Here is a 21469-nt window from a genome sequence, read left to right on the forward strand (position 1 = left end):
GGGAGGGGGAGGGGGAGGGGAGGGGGCGGGAGGACGCACTACGCACGCACGCGGCGGCGCCGGCCAGATGTTCCCCCCGCCTCGGCCCGCCCCTCTCCTCCTCCTGCCTCCCTCCCTCCGGGCGTTGGGCTCCTGCGATTGACCGAAAGCGGCGGGACCGGCGCTCCCCGCCCGCCCCCAGCCCTCAGGCTCCTCCAATAGGAGGGCGGCTTTTCAGGAAGGCGGAGGAGGTGGTGGGCAATCGTCGGACTGACAGGGAGGCTCGGCCAATGGGAGAGGCGAACCGGAGCTACCGCCTGCGCGTGCCAATCGCAGGCGGCAACTCTTGGGGTGGGCGGGGCCCCGGGCAGGCGGGGGCCGGTAGCGAAGCGGCGCGGGGCGGAGTCCTCGGGCGCAGCGGCGGTGGCAGCGGCGGCGCCCCTCTGGGTGACTTGGCCGTGAGAAAGTGAAAGGAGCCCGCAGGCGGCGGCGACAGCTGCGCTGGGAGGGGCCTGTTTCCAGGCTCTGAGGCCCCGCGCACTCGGGGGGTGCGGAGCAAGCTTCTCCGTGTGCTCCGTGACAACCGTAAATACACTTTTAAACGTAGTAGGGCTTGGCTGCTCCAAGTTGCGCAGGTGTCCTCGGGAGGCGGTGCACCCGGGGACACACACGACTCGAGTCCGGCGTTAGGTGGCCCCCTCCCTTGGGCGTGACGACGCCCAGGTCCTCGCCTGCCCGAGCGCAGGAGAGCAGGACTAGGGAACGACCTTGCTGCGTGCTGCGGGTCCGGTCCAGGTGCACATCGGGGCGCCGGGGACGCGAGCAACTCAAGAGAGTCTCCGGGTCTGGCCGTCGTTCCGGTGTCGTCATGTCCCCGGCGGGGCACAGCGCCTGCTTTTCTCGCAGAGCCCTCCCGTCCCATACGTACTTACACTGTTATAAGACATCCCCAAGTGACCAGATTTTAGAGTCTTACAGTAAAATTGATACTTGTAGATGCCTTAGCTAATTCCTTAATTGGTACGTATCTAGCCACAACTTTAAACTGCCGAGGGAAGATGTAAGACGGTTGTGTCGCTTTTTTCTCCCTTCGAATAAACTTTTCACTCGGTACCTGTTCTTTGCTACTAAACTGTGTTAATCACCGCCAAAGCCACGAAGAAATGTGGAAATGTTGGCCCTCAAGAAATTGGAAATCTTATTGAGGCAAGAATTACAAGGGAAAAGGTGGCTTACAAGCGGGGAAAAAAATGATTCAAGAAAATAAAATCGAAAACTGCATAGTGAGGAAGTCAGGACACTAGTAATTGTCTAATGAAATGTGTTTATTCTTTGCTCACCGAAGCCGGACTGGCAAGCCTGTTGCTAACCAACTTGCCAGGAGACCTTTCAGCTGGGCAAAATGTGCTTTCACTTTGTTCCAGGTCAAATGGGTAAAGCAAGTTGAAGGTATTGTGTGAGCAAATCAGACATGTTGAATTGCTAATGAAGTAAAAACAGGAGCACACAAAATTCCTGGAACTGAAATGGCATTGGAATATCCTGTTAGCAACAGTAGTGATGTTCTCTACTCTTTGCTCAGTTCTTCTATGCCCTCAGGATTGATCACTGGATCAAGGCTATCTTATGGTAACTGGAGTTTTTTTTATAACACGAAGTCTATTGTTATATCTGTGCTTTTGATGAATTCTAGGTCTTTTCAGTCTTTTGGTAGAAGGCCCAATTTCAGTCTGACCTATTGCAAGTTAGAGTAGTTTATAAATGTTATTGTTGAGTGAAACACACACAGACACACACACACACACACACACAAATGAAATGTAAAAAGGGGTTCCATGTTTCACCAACAAATTCAGGGGGAAAAATGTTTACATTCTCAAAGCTCTTTCTCACCTACTAAAAGTTAAAAATAAGAAAAGTGATAGATCCTGGGTGAATAGACAAAGTAACTGACAGTGTTGGGATATTAAACAGCTAATTCATGAGAAAATTAGAACATTCAGATTATTCACAAAAAAGCTTAGAAACTCAGCTCTGTGGCATCTAGAGCCAAGTTGAAGTTCTAATAAAAGGTTTTACAGAATGTACCTACAAGTAGTTAATAGAATAACAGCCCCAGAGATGTATAGGAGAAAACACTGATACATCAGAAGTTGTAACCATTGTATTTTTCTTCTAATGGTCATTACAGGAATCCATTTTGAGAACTGAGTTGTGTGGCTGGGAAATACAGATTAAATGGATATTTAAGGAAGCAAGTATGTCACGCCTCAATTGCTACCACCATTTTATCCCTGGTTCCTGGTGTGAGTATATCTTCTCTGCCATTTTTTATATTAAAAAAATTTTGAGTCTCTGACTTTATTTTAAACTGTCTTATAAACGTATGGTACAAATGATAATGATACTTTTAATCCTTTGGAAAGTCATCACCATACAAATTGTAAACAAAATAAGGCTGATATCAGAGATGTCATGATACAGAATGATTCCTATTTTTATTCAACATCCATTGGAACCATGGAAGGTAATAAGTCAGAATCTAAGTAACCCCATCAAGTAAGTTCCTCAAAGTAGGCTCTGTTTACCACCATACAACAAGCTTAGCAAATTACCATGATACAAACCTATTTGACACAGTTGGTTTTTTATTGTGTTTTGTATTTTAGCCAATAATCTGTTTTTCTCCCACAGTGGGAAAAAAAAGGGCAAAAAGTACAGACTCTAAGCTATCGGAAAAATATACCATTGCATTCTCTCTGGAGGTACAGTTCCAATTAATCCATGCTTTTCCAGGAGTCCTGAAATTAAAAGTGATCCAAGTGAATCTTTCTTGCCAGGAAACAAGTCTTATGTTTTAATAACACATACATTTTGACCAATAACAATTTAACAGTATAAAATGTTGATGGACCAAGTAAAATTTAATTTCATAAGCAATTCCATAAAATGAATGTCTGACTCTTAAATGTGAACCGCAGGTCAAATCTCAGAAAAACAGCAGTGTTTTCGCTCCACTTTATGCAACAGGTCACACTGAAAAAGTTATCTCTGAAATTAGTTTTTGAATATTGACTTTTCATAACCTTACCAATTTCATGAATAATTGGAATTTTTCCTTAAAAACTTAGGGAGGGAAACAATGATAAAAGACGAGGTAATCTAAGATATACTATTGATAATATAACTATAAAATGTAACAATATGTGATTAGAGGTTAACCTGATTTTGAATCTAGAGAGAAAAAAACAACTAAAATGAAAAGTTTGTTCCAGCTTCTATTAAGGCCACTCGTTTTCAATATCGTAGCATACATGAAACTCTATTAACTTATTTAGATTTTTCCTCCACTCTGTGTCTCTCTGTCTTCTGGCTTTTAGAAATGAATGGGTGGATGTGGCCTGAAGGGAGGGGCAAACACAGAAACACAGCTGAGACAATGATGATTGAAAAAAAAAAAAAAAAGAATAAATGAACAAACTAGAATACATGCCACAATAATGAAACGGACAGGGAGCATATTCTGTACACCATGGTTCTTAAAAGAGGCTGATTCTCAGCCCTAAAGACAGGAACAATGTTATCATAAACTCTTGAAAAGAGATCCTTAGCAGATTTGCACAGAGCATTGGGTACACCCCTAGACTGAAGGCATAATGAGCTGACACCAGCAATTCAAACCTGTTGAGGGTTAAGGGCAGGGAGGAGCAAAAAATAGAATCTTTCCAAAACTGTCTTTCCTGTGTAGTCAGTTTTCAGTTGCTTACTGTAAATCAGTGCTTTCCCAGACTGCATAGTGGCTGAAGGAGGCCAATAATTCAGGCTTGGTTGGTATCAAGACTGCCCACTTCAGAGAAGTTAGGAAGACAGCAAAGAGGTATTTCAGTAGCCACCCAACCCACCCCCACCACCACTACCACCACTTCTTTCTCTCTCCTCTCCATCTTCTCCAGTCGCCCCCATAAAATGCATTATACTTTATGGTATACGGAAGGAAAAAATGCATACAATGATGCTTTTTATGGTTAACTTTGTGCTATAAATATATTCATCATTCACTTTGTATAGAATCCTAGGCAACTTTTGAACCCCTGGCTGGCTCTCTTCCTTGAACCACAGAATGCCTTCCTGTCATCCACTGATGAGAGTTCAATCAGTTAAAAATTATTTAAATGCTATCCTAAATAAAACAAATTTGTATAGACAATTAATTCTACCATCCTTGAAAATCACACACCTCCAAAAACTAGATGTTGAAATTAATCTGTTGTGTTGAAGGTTGCATTAATTTGGATAATTAAAAGATGCATTTATTTCATCTGTGGGCTCTTTTAGATTTAATTTTTAAAATAATCTAACTAAATATATGACCTTTCCAGATGAGTAAATTCTGTTAAAGAAAGTTTAATATGAACCTGTATATTCACGCCCCCTTTTTTCAATAGTGTAAGTCATTAAGGGGTATTGATTGTTCTAAAATTCTGTAAAATATATAGGAAATAGAAGTAGTTTGTTTTGTTCAAAACGAAAGAATAGCACTTCTAGATATTTAAACGCTAATATATTGAGTTGCTTAAATTGGGGTTTGTAGAAATTTGGGGTGCAAATGAACTTAGAAAAGGTGAAGCAAAGAGAACAAGAGAGATTACCAGTAGATATTGACACTGCATACCTATGTCAGGTGCTCTGCTTCTGACCAAAAGACAGAAGCATTGTCTATCTGCTTGCATTCCTGTACAGGGAGAGGTTTTTGCCTTTCTTTTATGCTTGCTCCACTACTGAATGCAGTACCTGCTTGGCTTTAAACCAGCAGAAAGGAAAATGATACATCTAGAAATTATATACTGAGAACTTACCAATGCATTGGAGAAATAGGGAACTGCATTATCATGGTTCTTGTGAAATTTCCACCATGTGCTAGGTACCAACCATACATGAAATGATATCATTTCCCCTTATATTTGTAACTTCATTATGTGTAAATGTCATTATGAACCCACTGGATAAAGATAAATTTCATTTTTGTTCCAGTGGCTAATATTGCTGGTGCCTAATAAATGTTTACCAACCCCAACTACTGTAAGAATATAAAATTGTCTTAATGAAAATCTTTGGTTATAAAGCAATTCTATAAATTTAACACAAAAGTCTCGATACATACCAGATTCAAACTATTCCCAGTAAAAAGAGCAGACAGAAGGTTAAATCTCACTCCAGAAATTTACTTCGCCCTTAGCGATAACATGTAACTCAGGAAGTTACTTCCCTTACAAAGAACTAGCATTTATGCTTAAGACTAAAATGATTATTTTTAAAGTACCCATTTTACAATGCAAATGTGTATCTAAATTAAACTCAGTAAAAATAAGCATTTTAAATTGAAGCTGCAGTAATAGCTTTATGGGAGACAATAGGAAAAGTGGTTCTTGAATATGAACTCAGAGAAAACACGTTTCAGATTCCTTCTAGATGTCCTGAAGCTTTCTTTGTTCTCTGTGTCTGTACATTAATATATTGGCACATGTTTGACTGAGAACCCACTGCTCTGAAATTGTTTTACAAAACTGAGGCTGTTCAGCAAGGTCATATAAAAGAAAGGTTGGGAAAAAAAAGAACTGACAAGTGGTCTACAATGGCAAGCCATGCCTTAGCACTTGGAATATGGGACAGATGCAGGAACATAGGCTCCCTACGACACAACGGCAACAAGAGACTGTGTGACAAAGACACACACACAATAGGGCATTTTGGACAGAGACAAATGACAGACGGAGAAGAGCAATATAAGGGACAATAGCTTTGCAGGGGAGGGGACAGGCTTTAAAGAACAGTGAGAAGATGATGACTGTATAAAAGAAGGATAATTGAAGAGAAGCAAAGAGAAAGAAGGATCCCAATGGGACGTGGTCTGTGGTCGAGGCCATGGTGGCAGAGCTAGTGGTGGCAGCAGCCAGGTGAACACAGCAGAGATATTAGTCCTCCTTCCTGGGCTCTGCTGATCTCTAGATGCCACTATTTTTTGTCAAACCATGTCTTGCGAATTATTCTTAAATAATGCTTCATGAAATAGCTGGCCCCAAAGTAAAGAGGAATAAAATATACTCAGCATTTAACTCTTTCCAGACATGACATTGCCACAGTAAGGGCAATTGTGTGTGTGTGTGTGTGTGTGTGTGTGTGTGTGTGTGTGGTGTGCACAGGCACCTCGGTCAATAGCTTGGCTGGTTTTTCTGGTAAGACCTGCTTGATACAAACTAGATTTTTCTTAATATATAGTCAGAGTTTCATAGCACACTCAATAAGTAGTTTTGGATTGACTTTATAGGGAAATTGTGGGAATATATTGACATTTCATTGACGACTATGAACTATTTGTTAACCTAACTCATCACGTTTTGGGAATAAATTCATTCATTCAGTAGTTACCAAACCCCTAACTTACACAGGAGCTGGTACTAGGTGCATTAGCCTCTGTACAAAACATCTGGCCTGGCTCATAAGTAGGTGAATGAATTAGCATTGGAGAGAAAAACTACTGTGATAAAGTGAACCAGGAAAATTCCTATTACCAAAGATACTGACTCTATTTTTGGTTTCCTGTCTTCCTTGATGGGATAGAAGTTCCATCAGGATGGGGATTTTTTTCTATGATATTAATAGCTATATCCTTAGCATCAAGAAGGATGCTTGGCACATAAGCATTCAAGAAATAGGAATCCTTATAGGAAGGAAGGGAGGGAGGGAGGGATGGAGAGAAATAACTTATATTTTTGCATTTTTCCAGAGGCCGGAGGGAATAGAAGTGCTTTATGTGTTCAACTGCTCCCTTCAAACTTGGAACAAAGTGAGATGTAGAGCATATTATGTAGACTACCGGAAAAGCATCCACTTACTTTCTTAGGGGTCCTCTGACCCAACGTAGAAATATCCCAGATGGACACGGTAGAGACTCCATTCGTGGTAGAATCATAGCAATTCTCTAGTATATGTAAAGGGTATTTCATCCTTGAGACATTTTGGAGATTTTATTCCTCAAAACATCTCTCATAGTCATAAAATGTTGTTATTATCATTACTTGGAGGAGAGTGTTGAAATGGAATGGCTAAGGGACTTGTCCAAGGCCCCCCCATTAGGATTGGTGAGTTGCAGTTAGTTCATGATCAGTTCACTGAATCCTTGTTCTTCAGATATTTAGGCCACTCTGAAACTAGAAGAAAAAACTCAGTTGCTTCTAAACAAATTAGAATCTGGCATGCTTTGAAAACATACAGCCTTTCAGGTCTTTATCCTTAAGGAAAAAGTCCATGATCTCAATTGAGCCACGCAGACAAGCTAAAAAATATAATGAAAGGGATTATTCCTGACTTTTCAAGTGTAGCTTCAACTAAAGACAGACGCCATTGGTGGATATAAATGAAGACGCCTCCAAACAGAAGATGTTTTCCCTCTCTGTAGATCTAGTAAGACAGTAGGGTCCTAACAGCAGTAAATCTGGTGCAGAGGAATTGATAGAATTGTATATATGGGTGCATCCGGTGACGGTGAGAGATAAAAGATTATATTTTCATTTGCATGGTTTGCTGGGTTTTATTTGGCAGATATAATAACACAGGCTACGCAGAGCCCATAAAACAAAGTGAGAACAGCAGCTCATTTGGTGGCAGAATGTAATGGTTATAGCTAAAGGGCTTACATAATTCATCTCAAACCCTTATGCCTATATTTATTGTTGTTTAAATGAAAATTAAACTCTCCCAGCCATAAGGAGGGATCTGGTCAGACATTTGATTGAGATCCTTTCTTCTTACACAGCTTCTGAGTTGATCAGTCTGTGACATTTAAAAACAGCTACAGAAATACCCAAGCATGAGCATACTTTACCTAAGCCCATTAGTCCTTCATTCCTCCAATCCTGCTTTTCCAAACAACTCCAAAACTCCTGTGGAATGAGAGTGAGTGTAGAGAGAAGTCCTGATCCTCATTCTGCCTTGGAATTTCTAGGAGATTCAGAGCAACCATAAGCTATGGGTAAGAGATGATATTTATCATTCAGATAACATTTAGTACAAGAGAATACTTTGGGGGCGCTGGAGGGACCATATGAAAGGACCCAGGCATGTGATATTGGCCCAAACCATTTCACACAAGTATAGTCTCTTTTAGTATTATTAAAAGTGTTTCTATTATATCACATTGCTAAAAGAAGATGTTTAAGTTTGTGATTTTTAATCACTTTATTTTTATAAGAGTGAAAATTTTGACTCTCAGTTGTGACTGCTCAAGACTATGGATGTTGCTATTTTGGGGGAGGAATTTTTTTTTAGAAGAATCAGACCTGAAATATAGTTTGCTAAAGAGAGATCTTTACCATAGTATTAAATGCACATCTGGACAATATTTTAAAATATCAATGATTATCACACCAGTGAAAATGGAATTATATGGCTTAAAACAAGTGTTTTCCACAGATCTCATGGAAGAAACATATAATATTAATATAAAATCATATATTTTATAATGTTAGTCAAAATTGACATTAATATTATATAGCAACATTTAAAATGTCTGGGCTGTTGTAATTATTTATAATTAAAGTAGCCTTAAAGCAATAAATTAACTTTTAATCATTTTTTTAAATGACCAGCATCCCCTCTCCATACAAGTTAAATAGGTATGAAAATAAATAAAAATATATGACCTAAATTTTACCCACCAGGAGCAAGTACACAAGTGACTATTTTTAAAACTGGGTTATCTCTCTTGATTTTAGAACTTCTTCATTATTTTTAGGTAAATCAATATGGATATTAAAGTGATTAACTTGAACTTTCCAAATTTGAAAATTCTATGCCATTTAGGTTGTTACTATATACATACATGAACCAATTTAGAGGGAAAGACGAAGTTATTTTAAACCACTATTAAATCCAAGTAAATAACTCATTTTCTAAATAATGAGATAATTGACAGAACTCATCTTGCTTTGATAGTAAGCCCAAGCAGTTTGTGTGTGTGTGTGTATGAGAGAGAGAAAGAAAGCATAGCTTTAATTGCATATTCTTCAAGTTTAATAGGAATCAACTATAAGCAAAAAATCAAGGAACATTAACAAACAAATAGAATATTACACATTTGCATCTGAAACAAAGCTGATATTGTCATAAATCTATTATAGCCTGTGTATTTACTCTATTCAGGAAAATGTTTCTTTTCTAATCCATATTCACCTTTCAGTCAGCTGGTTTTGATGGCCTTCCAGTGGCTACAGGGAAGACCGGACAAAATGGAAAGAAAAAAAAATGGCCAACTAACCCTGATTCAGAGAATTTCAGAAAGAAAGAGAAGATCAAAAGGGGGGAAAAAAAGAAAGGAGAATGGAGAGAATCAAAATAAAATTAGGCAAAGTTTTAAAAATAAAACAATTATACAAGTTTTCAGTTAGTTCATTTTTCCCCTATACATAATTTTTTTAATTGGAAATACATCTTAATATTTTAACTTTCAAAAAAAAATCTCCCTTCACTAAACTAAAAACAAGGGACCTAATACCTAGTAAACATGAATATTCAGTATCTAACATCTTGATGGCGGGAGGCTGTGCAGGGCTGCCACTCCACCCAGAGCTGTGTGGACTTCAAAAGCAAGAGAGAGTCAAGTAAAAGAACAAAGATTTTTTTTTTTTTCTTTTAAAGACATTCTAGCATGAGGAAGCATCATTTTCAGAACTGCCTGTTATCTTATGAAGGCACATAGATGTCAGTTTGGTCAGAGCGAATACCCAGCATCTATTATCCTAAATGAGAGAATGAAATGATGTATATTTCTCCCCCTCCCTCCAGGCCACGTGCCTCCAAACCTCACCTCCATCCCCACTGTTTTTCTTTACCCTTTTTACTTTTGAGTTCTTAAAGCATATTATTATTATTTTTTATTTTTAGTGTCGCAATCTCCAACAGTCCTTATTTTCACTCACAATTACAATACAGGGGACTATGGCCAATGCTATGCAGATGGCCAAATAGATAATAAAGACTCAGTTCATGAATAATATCCACTCAGAAAGAGGACAAAAGCAACAGGAAAAAAGAGCCCAAATTGGACAAAATGTGCGTGCTATATTTAAAAAAAAACACACGCGATCATTGTCAGAGATCATTAAGGGTGCCCTGTAGTTTTAATTATATGCCCAGTGGCACCAATTTGATGTGACTGTTTGCTCTTATAGTCAATAAAAAAAGTCATAACTGCCATCAAATTTAAATTTAATTTATTTTCTACACAGCCTTTTTTTGTTTTCCTTGGTTGTTTTTTTTTCTTTTATAACATTAACACTTTTTTTTGTTAAAAAATGTGTGAAAGATTAATTTGTAGAATGAGGGGAGCTGTGGGTGCACAGCACAGGACAGATGGAGTGGGTGGGACATGACAGTTTTCGTCTGTGGCATCATTTTGTTGTTGCTGTTGCAAGTGAGCAAAATAAAGCTACTGCTACCACGATCATTTCTTTTGGGGGCCCCTCAGATAAGGTGTGTCGCTTTTCCCTTATACCTGGCCCTGCTGCTTGGGGATCCAGCCACCCTCCACCCCCTCCACATCCAGCCCACTTCCCAGCATTGCTCGTAAGCCCGAGAGCACTTTAATTTTAAAATTGCATGTACAAAAAATTCCACCCGACTTTTGTACAAAGCAGAATGAAACATCCTTTTTTCTTGATAAGCTGACTATGTTGAAATGAATTAATGATCTGTCCTCTCTGAGATCCTGTATGGTAAACCCAAACGCATGAAATTCTAGATGCAAAAAAAAAAAAAAGAATTAATTTTTTTTTTAATTTTTAATTTTTTTTTTTGGCACAAGATAAACATTCTACTCACATTCAAGGGGAATTTTTAAGATTTGTCAAAAATGACGACGTGCGAGTTTCAATTTTTGCCTTGGAACAGCCCTCATTTACACATAAGTATTGTAGGAGTTCGCTATTGTAAAGGTTCTTATTGAAGAATAAAGCAATTACCACGGAAACTCACTGTCATATGGCAGACACAGACATTCCGAGAGAAAGTAAAACTTTGAGAAGGAAAAGGGGAATTCAGGACAGCTTGTGGGAGGGAAGATGGGAGTTCTTTTTATGCACAAAGAGATCCATTAACAATATCTTTATCAGTTTCCTTCTTCCTTGTGAACTGAACCGACTTTCGGTGCCCAGAATATGCGAACGTGATTGCAAATAAATGACTAGGGCTTGGGCTGGGGCAGGGAGTGAGCACGCATGACAATGGCTGCTGGTTAATTCATGGTGAGGCACAATGTGTAAAACCTCCACAAAACCTTTGCCTCCAACGAGTGCATCTGCCCCAGCCAAGCAAGTCGGTCAGCAAAAGTATGTCAGCGGCCACCAAGCTGAACCCCCCCGATTCTTAATTCTGCAGTCCTGAGGCCGCTGCAGCCTGAGATCAGTGGGTTCTTGCAGATAGGGCGTTGGGCATTCAAGTCATTTTATATTATTACGTTATTTTCCTGATTAGGCTGTAGGCTTTCCCAGGGATGGATCCTGTCTCTGAGCAGAGCGCACTGTATAAGGCAGTGCTGCTCCACCAGCGCGCCTGGTTCTCAAACCAGCTCTGTGGGGACCCTGGGTATCAAAAGGGGCCACAAGGAAGGCAGCATGGGACTGTGACTCAAATCCCAGGCTTCGGGGGCTGACCATCTGGATTGTGCACCAGGCTGCCCCAGCTCCTAGCTGTAACCGGTTCTTTAACACACTCATGCCTTAGTTTCCACTTCTGTAACAACAAGGATGATAATAATCACGTGTACTTTCATGATAGGGTTAGTGGGGAATTAAGAGATAGGCCTTTGTAATGCATCGAGCCAGTGCCTGGCAGGTACTTCATTAGCCCTGGTTTCCTAGAAATCACTTTTTGGAGGCTCCCAACACCTAATCCCTGAGGGTCCTCAAAACCCCACATCTTTGGTATGAAGTATTTCTTATTCTGTTTCATTCAGGGTGGCATGGACCAATATGGTGTTGGAATGTACTGGGTGGGTGGGGAATGAGGGAGAAGGATTGATGCAATTTTAAAACCAAATAAAATGGTATTACAGGCCGGGCATGGTGGCTCACGCCTATAATCCTAGCACTTTGGAAGGCTGGGGTGGGAGGATCACTGGAGGCCAGGAGTTTGAGACCAGCCTAGGCAACATAGTGAGACCACGTCCCTACAAAAAATTTTAAAAATTAGCCAGGAGTGGTGGTGTGTGCCTGTAGTTCCAGTTACTCAAGAGGCTGAGGCAGGAGGATTACTTGAGCCCAGGAGTTTGAGGTTGCAGTGAGCTATGATGATGCCACGGCACTCTAGCCTGGGCCACAGAGTGAGACTCTGTCTCAAAAAAATAAATACATCGTGTGGGGGTGGGGTCGGGTTGTCACAATATTTTATTTATTTATTTATTTATTTTATTGTTGGAACAACCAGCCACCCCCAACCTTAATGGCTTCATAAAGAAAAGTTTATTTCTGACAACCCTCATGTGGGCTGGTTGGATGGGGGAACAATGTGGGAACCTCTGTCCCATGCAGCTATTTGGGGACCAAGTCTTTTTCTATCATGGCTATTAGCAACTCAGAGCATCTTCCATACCTGGCCTCCCAAGTCCCCACGGAACAGACAGAGAGATGGAGGAGGTTTTACGTGGTCCAAGCCTAGAGTGACATTTGATACTTCTGCCAGCATTCTGTTGCCAGAACTCAGTCCAATAGTCCCAAACTAACTGCAAGAGAGCCTGAGAAATTTAGTTGAGCTGCATTCCCAGAAAGAAGAAACAAGAGCACTAACTTTCTCTTACTCAACAAATGAACAGAAAATAGAATTTGCAATATCCCTGTTTTCAACTTCTTTTCTGAAGGCCTACTTAAGGGCCACATGCTCAAAGATACAACTCATGATGTCGCAAAATAGTCTTCTTGGGTCACCTTAGTATTGAAACATGCAAGACTCAAACATTTCTGATAACGGAAGGTGAACTCCCCAAAATGGTGCCGCTTTGATGACAAGCTCTGGCCAACTGCTGTTCTTTTTATTCCTGCTGTTGCTCTTTCTCCTTGTTTGTGTCCTTTTCCCATAATGAGGGGCAATTTTTTAACATCTATGGAGAACATTAAGAAAAGCTTCCGTCATCTGGGAGTATATTACTAAACACAACAATGGATGGTTGAGAGAGACAGAGGTTTTCATTTCCTTTTATACTACTTTCGGATATTTTATAGACTATTGTGATCATGAGGTACCTGATATTTGTGCAAAATAAGATCACTTAGGATATTTTTAATAGGGCTAGACACCCCCCAAACACATAGATAGAATGGAGTCTATATTCATCTGAAAATCAATCATCTAGGCATTATCAAAGACAATCCATTTGAGGAAACGTGATTGGGATAAAAAAATAACAGGTTCAAGAGGGAATAATGTCTAAGATTCCATTTCAGCTTAACGATGAGTTTGTGGCTTGCATCATAAGACAAGTTATTGTCCGTCGCATTTTATCATGAGACTCTTGTACACATTTTTATAAAAATTTTACAACCTCTATTTTCAGAACTGTCCAGAAGATGCTGTTACTGTTAACTGTTATTTCCTTTGATGGTTTGATGTTTGAATTTCAGCTTTCTTCCAGAGGTTTGAGCCATACCATAGGCAGAAAGTCAATTTTAGAGGATTTTCCTATTTCCTAAGTGTTTTAAAGCAAGCAACATTAAAGCAAGTTTTAATGCTTTGGCTTGTTCACTAAAAATACAAAAACGAATTTAAAATTTTTGTATTAATTAAATAAATCTGAAGGATTGATATTTATATAGGGTAAAAGAGGCAATGGTACAAAAAAAAAAATGCTTCTGTAAAACCAGGAAGAATTTTAAGTTAAAAGTGAAAAGACTTTCAAATGATTTCTGTAAGTTTCAAGGAGGCCCCATTTTGGAATTATTGAGTTTAGGATTAGTGGGGTCACACTTCTAACAAGCCCAGCAGATAGTGGGCACTGAAATCAGTTTTGACTGATGAGTGTGAATGATCGGGACCCCAAAGGACTGGGAGAAGAGGACGGTGAGACTTGAGGGTTGGGAGTGGTCTTCATTTTGGGGGAGAAACGAGAGGTTTCCCGAGATTGCCCAGTCCTGGAACCACAGGGAACTTCAGCATCTCTAAAGAGATATAGAGAAAAAGGTTTATAACATGGAATGGTGCAATTATTCTGCTCTCATCTACCACAAAGAAATCACTAAGCATCTGCCAGAGTTTTGTGGCTTGGGGGAGGAGGAGAGATTTCTCTGCTGCCTGACCATGGCTCTGAGCTATAGAAAAAACATCAGGAATTCTTCAGCCTGCCTGTGCTTTCCGACATGGAGCCAGAACTGGACTAATCTCTTCATTCCCCCAAATCTTTCTCCATGTGTCCAGGCTTGGAGATCGGACCACAGGCTTAGGTCACTAATGCATGACCTTTAACACTCATCAGAATCACCTGGAGGCTTTTCCAAAAATACTGTCACCAAGGTCCCACCTCAGACTTACTGAATCCAAATCTCCAAGGGTAGGGTTAGCACATGGGATCTGAGGGTATGTGCTTTTGAAAGGTTCCCTGCTGAATCACCAAAGAGCAAGAAGCCCTGGCCTGGCTTCCTTCTGCAGTAGAATGAAACACATCGTTACTCTGGGCTTTGAATGCAGACGTGACAGCCCTTGGTGATCAGCTTGATCTGAAAGGACTAAACCCATGTCCCCACTCACCAGCAGTTGAGTGATCATGAGTAAAATGCTTAACCTCACTGCAGTCTCTGTCCCCACCTCTAGGAAGCAGGGCCTAGTCTTGGTGTCGTTATAATGTGCCACTCTCTTAAACAACTTATCCAACTCCTAACCATTTGGACTGAGTTCCTGTGAACATATGAACACTAAAAAAAGAAAGAAAGAAAGAAAGATTGAATAAGTGCAGGTGGACTATTAACAATTAGAAAACCATAGCTGACAATCTGGATGCTCATTTAACACCATTAAAAGAATTAATGCATTTCTTTGTAAATAAGTGGCTAGAGTACGATGAAATATGATTAATTGTTTTTTCATTTAGAAAACCCAGAAAGTAGATCATACCCAGTTAAGACCAATCTGGTCTATAACCAAAGATACTTCCAAACAAGAGGCCGAAATCAAAATATTGGATTACAGTTATGAGGCTCTCAAATTACTCAAAAATTGGATCATCATTTTTCAGGGTCCTTTATTATTTCTAGTGCTCTAATAAACTACAGACAGAAAGAAAAAAAGAGTACTTGGGATTAATGTTGTATGCTATTTTTTATTTAGCCTGCTGTCTTTTTGAAATACCGATTTCCATCTCTTCTGAGTCTTTTGATGTACATCAGTTAAACTTGAATGAACAGAGAGTCTTTTCGTCTAGTTTGCCTTATCACAAGAATGGAGTGTGCTGTTTTCCCCTTCAGTAGTTTATAAATAGTCCATATAAAACTGCCCATAACCTTTTTATACATACTAAGCTCATTATTGAAAAATTACTCCTCTTCACAGCTCTAGGCCTTCCTGCATCTAAATGAAACTCTTTGCACTTAAATGTATATGGCAGGAAAAAAATCAGCAAATACTAATGTTCAAACCCCCAGGGGGCAGCCTGCACACAGATGAAAATATGACCATGCACATAAGCAGTTTTTGTTGCATGACACCAGGCCTAGAGGAGAAAACCAAAACCCGACTATAAGATTTCACTAGGAGAAGTCAAAGAACCTAGGACTCTGGTGTATCCAAATTCATGTGTAAACTCAAAGTCAGTAAAAATCCTGACATTGTGTCAAACCACAGCACATTTTTGTTCAAGTCACATTTACTTAATAATACATATCACCAACTTTGCAGTCAGATGTCGAGGCAGCAGGCAAAACAAGTTATTTTTAGGAGTCTGGCCAAGGGCCATTTGCTCATTCATGAGAGTGTGTTCTAAGACGTCCAAAGCCAAAATATTGAGATGGGCTATTATCTGGGCAATGGCTGCAGGGCCAAACCACCTCGCAAGGGGAGTGCCATCCACCACCCAGGGAACTAGAGGACAGGCAACATATGGTTAACGTAACGCCCTTTACTATTATGAGAAAAACAACAAAGAACATCAATGCTGATGGTGGTCAGAGCACTTTATAACTCAAAGCATGGCTTACTGATTGCTTTGGCTAAAGATTTGGCCAAAGGGTCTAACATGCAAAATTTATCTGAAGATTAATTTGCTTCTCAGGAAAGAGATTCAAGTCAGGGACAAGCTATAGCAGCAATTTCATCTAAAACAGAAATAAACGCTCCTTACTTGTTTTCTGTTGTTTCCTAATCGCTACCAGAGTTTCGAGACCATAACTTCTAGTTCTCAAGATGAATTACAGCAGGTCAGAGCATTTTGGGGCTTACAGAATACCCTTTGGATGTGACGTAACTAGAGTCTACTGGGAAGGGATAGCAATGAGAAACACCTTGCGACGTTAAGGACATAGAATGTCTCATTCATGGAGCTGTTCAACAAAGCCACTATCCCTCTGGTTCTTTGAGTTTACCCAAAGAGAAAAGGGCTGGAACCTATTCGTTTTTGCATCAGTGATTCTCATTTTGATGCGTGCGATGGTTTTGCCGGCCACACTTCCCCTTGGTGGAGCCGTGTGACTAATTCTGTCTGAGGGACGGTGGACCTGTGACTCTCAGCACCCACCCCTCCAGGTGTCTTGCCCCCGTCAAGGTAGTCAAGGAGGCCCCCTGCCGAGGTGGCAGAGCGCACAATCAGCCTTGATTGCCATGTCACAGCTCAGAGGGGCAGGGCGACCAGCCCGCAGCAGACGTCCCAAGTGAGAAATAGACCATGGTGGCATTAAGTCACTGAGATGTGTGGTTGTTTTTCCACTGCCATACAACATATCCTATCCTGTCTGATCCCATTAATAAATGTCTGTTTTGCCTAGGACTTTCAGAGGAGACAAGAAATCACAGACTCTGTACAGACGAAAGGAGCTTCACGGATTAATGGACTCGTCCAGGGCAGATAAATCTCCGGATGGAAAGAGATCGACTTCTCCGCCGGTGTTTTCTCCTGTCAATCAGCGGGCTCGTCCTGCAGAGTCTTCCCAAGATGCAGAGACGTTCAGGCTGCCGTGTCCCTCACGCCTGGTAGGTGCCTTCAGGTAACCCAGCCTCAGCGTGTCCACCTCTCTTCTCCGTTTAGTGGGAGCAAGATTGGGATTTTGCAAGCAAAACCTTATGATGAAGAAATGAAGATAAAATAAATACCAATGTATGGAAACAGACGGATTTGCTGAGTATAGATTTCTAATCAAAGGGTATTTGATCTTCCATAACACGGGGAAGATATTTTTTCATCCTTGCATGCTGAATGGGTTCAGTTAAAATGTACCTAAAACAGAAAAGGGAGATCTGAAATACCTCAGAACGTGGCCAGCTACTGGCCACCCGAATTTATCCACCCCAAATTATGACAACATATAATGCACAGTCTCCTCTGTGGAACAAACATAGTCTCTATGAACAATCTCACTCTTCAAGAGCAATTATCATTAACAATCAATTTGTGACTTTAGAGCACTTTGTATGTTCAAAGGAATAGCTATAGTATTGTGAACAATAATAGTCATCACCATATTTTAAGCTTATTCATACACAAAAGAGAGGAAGGAAGTTCTTTATCATGTAAATGATTCCTAAGCTCTAGAAATTTGGTTTACTCTTATAAATATTACTTCATTTCAAATTCTTCTATTAAAATATATAATTGTTGGGGCAACAAGCTCCATATTTAATTGTCAACTCTTTAAAAATGAAGAATCTTTATTGAATCTTACTTTGAGTTCGAGCTAAATGACCACAGATGGAAAGTTAATGTTTTCAAGACATCAGTGAACTCTCTGGAGGAAGTAAATCATATTTATTTCTTGTTTAAAAAAACTGAAGTGCCTTTCTTCTTGTGTGTATCATGTTTTAACCTACTATAAACTCGGTGTATAATAGGGGAGTGTGATATAGTGGTTAAGATTATAGACTCTGAAGTTAGATTCATGTGTTTTCATTCCTCCTTCACCACTTAACTAGCTACCTGACCTTGAGCAGTTTCCTTCAACCTCCTGGGCATCACCTTGCCTGTAAAATGAAGATTATAATTGTCCCTATCTTAAAGCAGTCCCTGACATAGCACATGCAATTAAAGTGTTTGTGGAATAAGAACGAATTCATAAATGAGCTGGGAAATCAGGCACCAAGAAGAATATCAATTCCCGATTCTCTTTCATACTCCAAGGTAGAATCTAAAAAAGAAAACCTTCCCAGGCCAATGCCATAAAAGCCACCAAAAAGCAATGGGTATAGAAACTATTTGGGGAACTCAAATTCAGAGGACCCCCAGGGACTTTGGCTAACTATGGAATGGCAAATTACTTCGTCAAACATGGGAAGGTTGGACTAAAGGTTTTCTCGGGCCAGCAGGGTCTATGGGGCACTGCTGGTGGGAGTGAACCCCGCACTGGCAGCCCAGTTCAGGTGAGTGAGCACCGCGTCCTGGCGTTGGTAGCGCGGATAGACACTCACACCTCCGCCATTAGGGAATCCAGCAGCTCTGACAACCACAAAGCTTTCTTTGTTTGTTTGTTTGAATAAATGAAGAATAAACTCATTTAGCCTCAAAACTTGTCCTGAACTGGAATGAGGCTATTTGGAGTATTTATTTATCCTACTCAGTATGAATCTTCACACGTTTCACTGCATAAACATTAATGTGTTTGCTCACGAGTGCTGCCCCAGACCTTGTTGGGATGTCATGTTGTACGATGTGTGCACCATGCTACCTTTCTAAAGTCTGAAAAGTCCTGAATTCCAAATCCCACCTGGGCCCCAAGAATTTCAGATGAGGGACTATGGACCTGTGATATTACATGTGATCTTACATGTGACGCATTTGTTTTGGAAATGGGAAGGTCATTGACAACTCAATGCTGTCTCCAGTACTGGGATGTGAGCTCCATGGGATCGTTTCTCTTGACACCTCAAGGCCAGAAGGTGGAAAAAAGAATGGAGACTCCAATGGGGATGGGGGAGAGACAGAAAGAGAAAGAGAGAGAGAGAGAGAGAGAGGAAGCCTTTTCTCCCAGGCACTGATGCCATGAGGCTTGCTGGAGATTTACAAGAGATGACTGGATAGGGACTGCCACCTGGAAGGCATGGACGCTCGAACCCTAGAGTCTCAGCAACAGCAATATGCTCTTGCTCAACAGGCTGAGAGTTGGCCCCAAGGAGTCAGAGGGCCATTCCAGGGATGAGTGTGCGAACACCAGCTGTACGCAGGACTCGTATAGACCACAAAGTGCTCCAACCAAAAGACTCTGCTGCCGCCCACACCAAGTTTATGTTTGCATTTGGTCACCAAGTTCTCCAATCTCACCCATCTTGCTTACTCAGAGCACCCCAGAAGCCAGCCAATAGCAGTTAAAGGCATAGGCCACCAAGGCCTCCCACTCATCACGGAGTTTGAGTCCTGTCATCGCTGCTCTTTCTTAGGGGTTGGACCAGTTGTCCTTCAAACTTCTCACCTATGAACTCACCACCCCTACAAAACGATGTAACCCGGATGGCTGCAGGGGTGCTGCTCTCTCTTAAAACTTAGATGATTTAGGCTCAGAGCTCCAAATCCTCACCCATCGCTCGCATCACAGCCGAGCCCTACCCCTGTCAGATCATCGTGGCATCGGCCCCCCATAGGAGCACGAACCCCACTGCAAACTGCACATGAGGGATCCCGGTTGTGCACTCCCCACAAGAATCCAACGCCTGGTGATCCGAGGTGGAGCAAGGCAGGCGGCCCCACCTCTGCCTGTCCGTAGACAAACTGTTTTCCACCAAACCGGTCCCTGGGGTCAAAAAGGTTGAAGACCACTGGTCTAGAAGGAAATTTAGTCGTTTCAACTTGAGCCAATCAGAATTGGCCAGATTTATAAATAGAATAACTCAATGTGTGACATAAACTTGAAGGCTTTAGGAGACTGGGCTTTTAAATTGTGTCATTTTAATAAACTGAGTATTTAATATCCCCAGATCTGTTGTGTTCCTTGAAGGAGGGGGGGTTGAGGAGTGGCTTCTGAACACTTTAAGCATCCCTGAGGTCCCCTGTTGGGTCCTCTCCACAGCTGAGCTTGTCAGAGGAGACCACAGTTCGGACATTTCCCAGTAGCAACGATGGCTTGGTGATGCCACAGTAGACAAGGAAAGGGGCACACAGTGGGGGAGTCCTGGGGGGAGCAGAGAAGGCTGGCTACCCATCCTCGACACCTTCAACTTTGAGGGAAGCTGGGCCCCCCAAAAAAACCAGAAGAGCTCCTTCCACCCAGGCTTGGGCTTGGTGCTGTTTTCAGCGCTCTCTTGAGGGAGGTATCGTCTCTTCTGCTCTCTAGTGCGCTCATTAGCCCCGATTGTTCAAGGTTGGTGACATGCTCAAGTCCCAGGCCCACAGGCAGCAGAACCTGAGCTGGCGTCTGTGCCTCCTGGCCCCTGGTTCTCAGGTTGTCGTCATTATACTCCACTGTCTAGAAAAATCAAGCACAAACTCTCCTGGAGAAGCAGAGGGGTCCTTTCGAGCAAATCAATCAAATCTGTAAGCGTATATTACATGACTGTCTTGAGATAAGGCCTGAAAAATACTTGCCAGGGCTTTGGTGCTTCTACTTAGTGAATGTGACTATTGTCTCTCTCAGTGGACTCCATTTTAATGACACAGCACTGTCCCCAGCAGGAGACTGTCTGGTGAATGCAAGTAGGGCCAGCAGTATTTAAATCACATTCGACATCACAGACACTCCAAGATGGAAGGAGAATTCCCTAATTAAAGTTTTGTTAGATGGCTGTCTTAACTGTTATTAATTTTATCAAAGCAGGGCTTCCCTGTAGTGATTCAGGGACACCATCTTCACAGTTAAGATTCTGCTTTCGAGGAAAATGGGAGGAGAGGGGGGACACAGCACAGAGTAAAAGGATATTTCACAGATGCTTATTGAAATAAGAGGCAGAAAAGAAAATAAAACAGTTAACTCATTCACGTTTTTGTTTGTTTCAAACCAATTATAATTAGGAGACAAAATAGAAGATTAATATATCAAACTCATTATCAGCTGTCATTTTCGTCATCAAGCCATATGCCCATCGTGCCTCTTTGATAATAGCCCAACACGAAAATTGGGACAAAAATGAAGAATTGCCGAGCACTGACGGAAAAAAAATTTCTCCTCTCTCATAGACTAACCTTCATCACTTATTTGAGTGATAAAAACAATAATGTTATATGTGGCATTGTTAGATTTAGCAAGTAAAATATAAGACAGCCAGTGCCTTAGTCTGTTTTGTGTTTCTATAAAGGAATACCTGAGTCTGGGTAATTTATAAAGAA

The 21469-nt window shown here is 41.1% G+C and overlaps 1 long non-coding RNA gene across 5 annotated transcripts; it reads left to right on the forward strand.

The window, feature by feature from the left end:
• Positions 1 to 82: 82 nt before the first annotated feature.
• On the forward strand, positions 83 to 20123 carry LOC123627561. 5 transcript variants are annotated; one of them, XR_006731345.1, is made up of 4 exons: positions 83 to 1608; positions 2171 to 2285; positions 16992 to 17196; positions 19011 to 20123. It is a non-coding gene; the product is annotated as an uncharacterized LOC123627561 (long non-coding RNA). The 5 variants fall into 5 exon arrangements; XR_006731346.1 differs by lacking the exon at positions 19011 to 20123 and having other exon boundaries at positions 83 to 564; positions 1404 to 1608; positions 16992 to 17607; XR_006731347.1 differs by lacking the exon at positions 19011 to 20123 and having other exon boundaries at positions 17001 to 17607.
• The last annotated feature ends 1346 nt before the right edge of the window (positions 20124 to 21469 follow it).

This window comes from Lemur catta, chromosome 25 (genome assembly GCF_020740605.2).
Source record: "Lemur catta isolate mLemCat1 chromosome 25, mLemCat1.pri, whole genome shotgun sequence".
NCBI lineage: Eukaryota > Metazoa > Chordata > Mammalia > Primates > Lemuridae > Lemur > Lemur catta.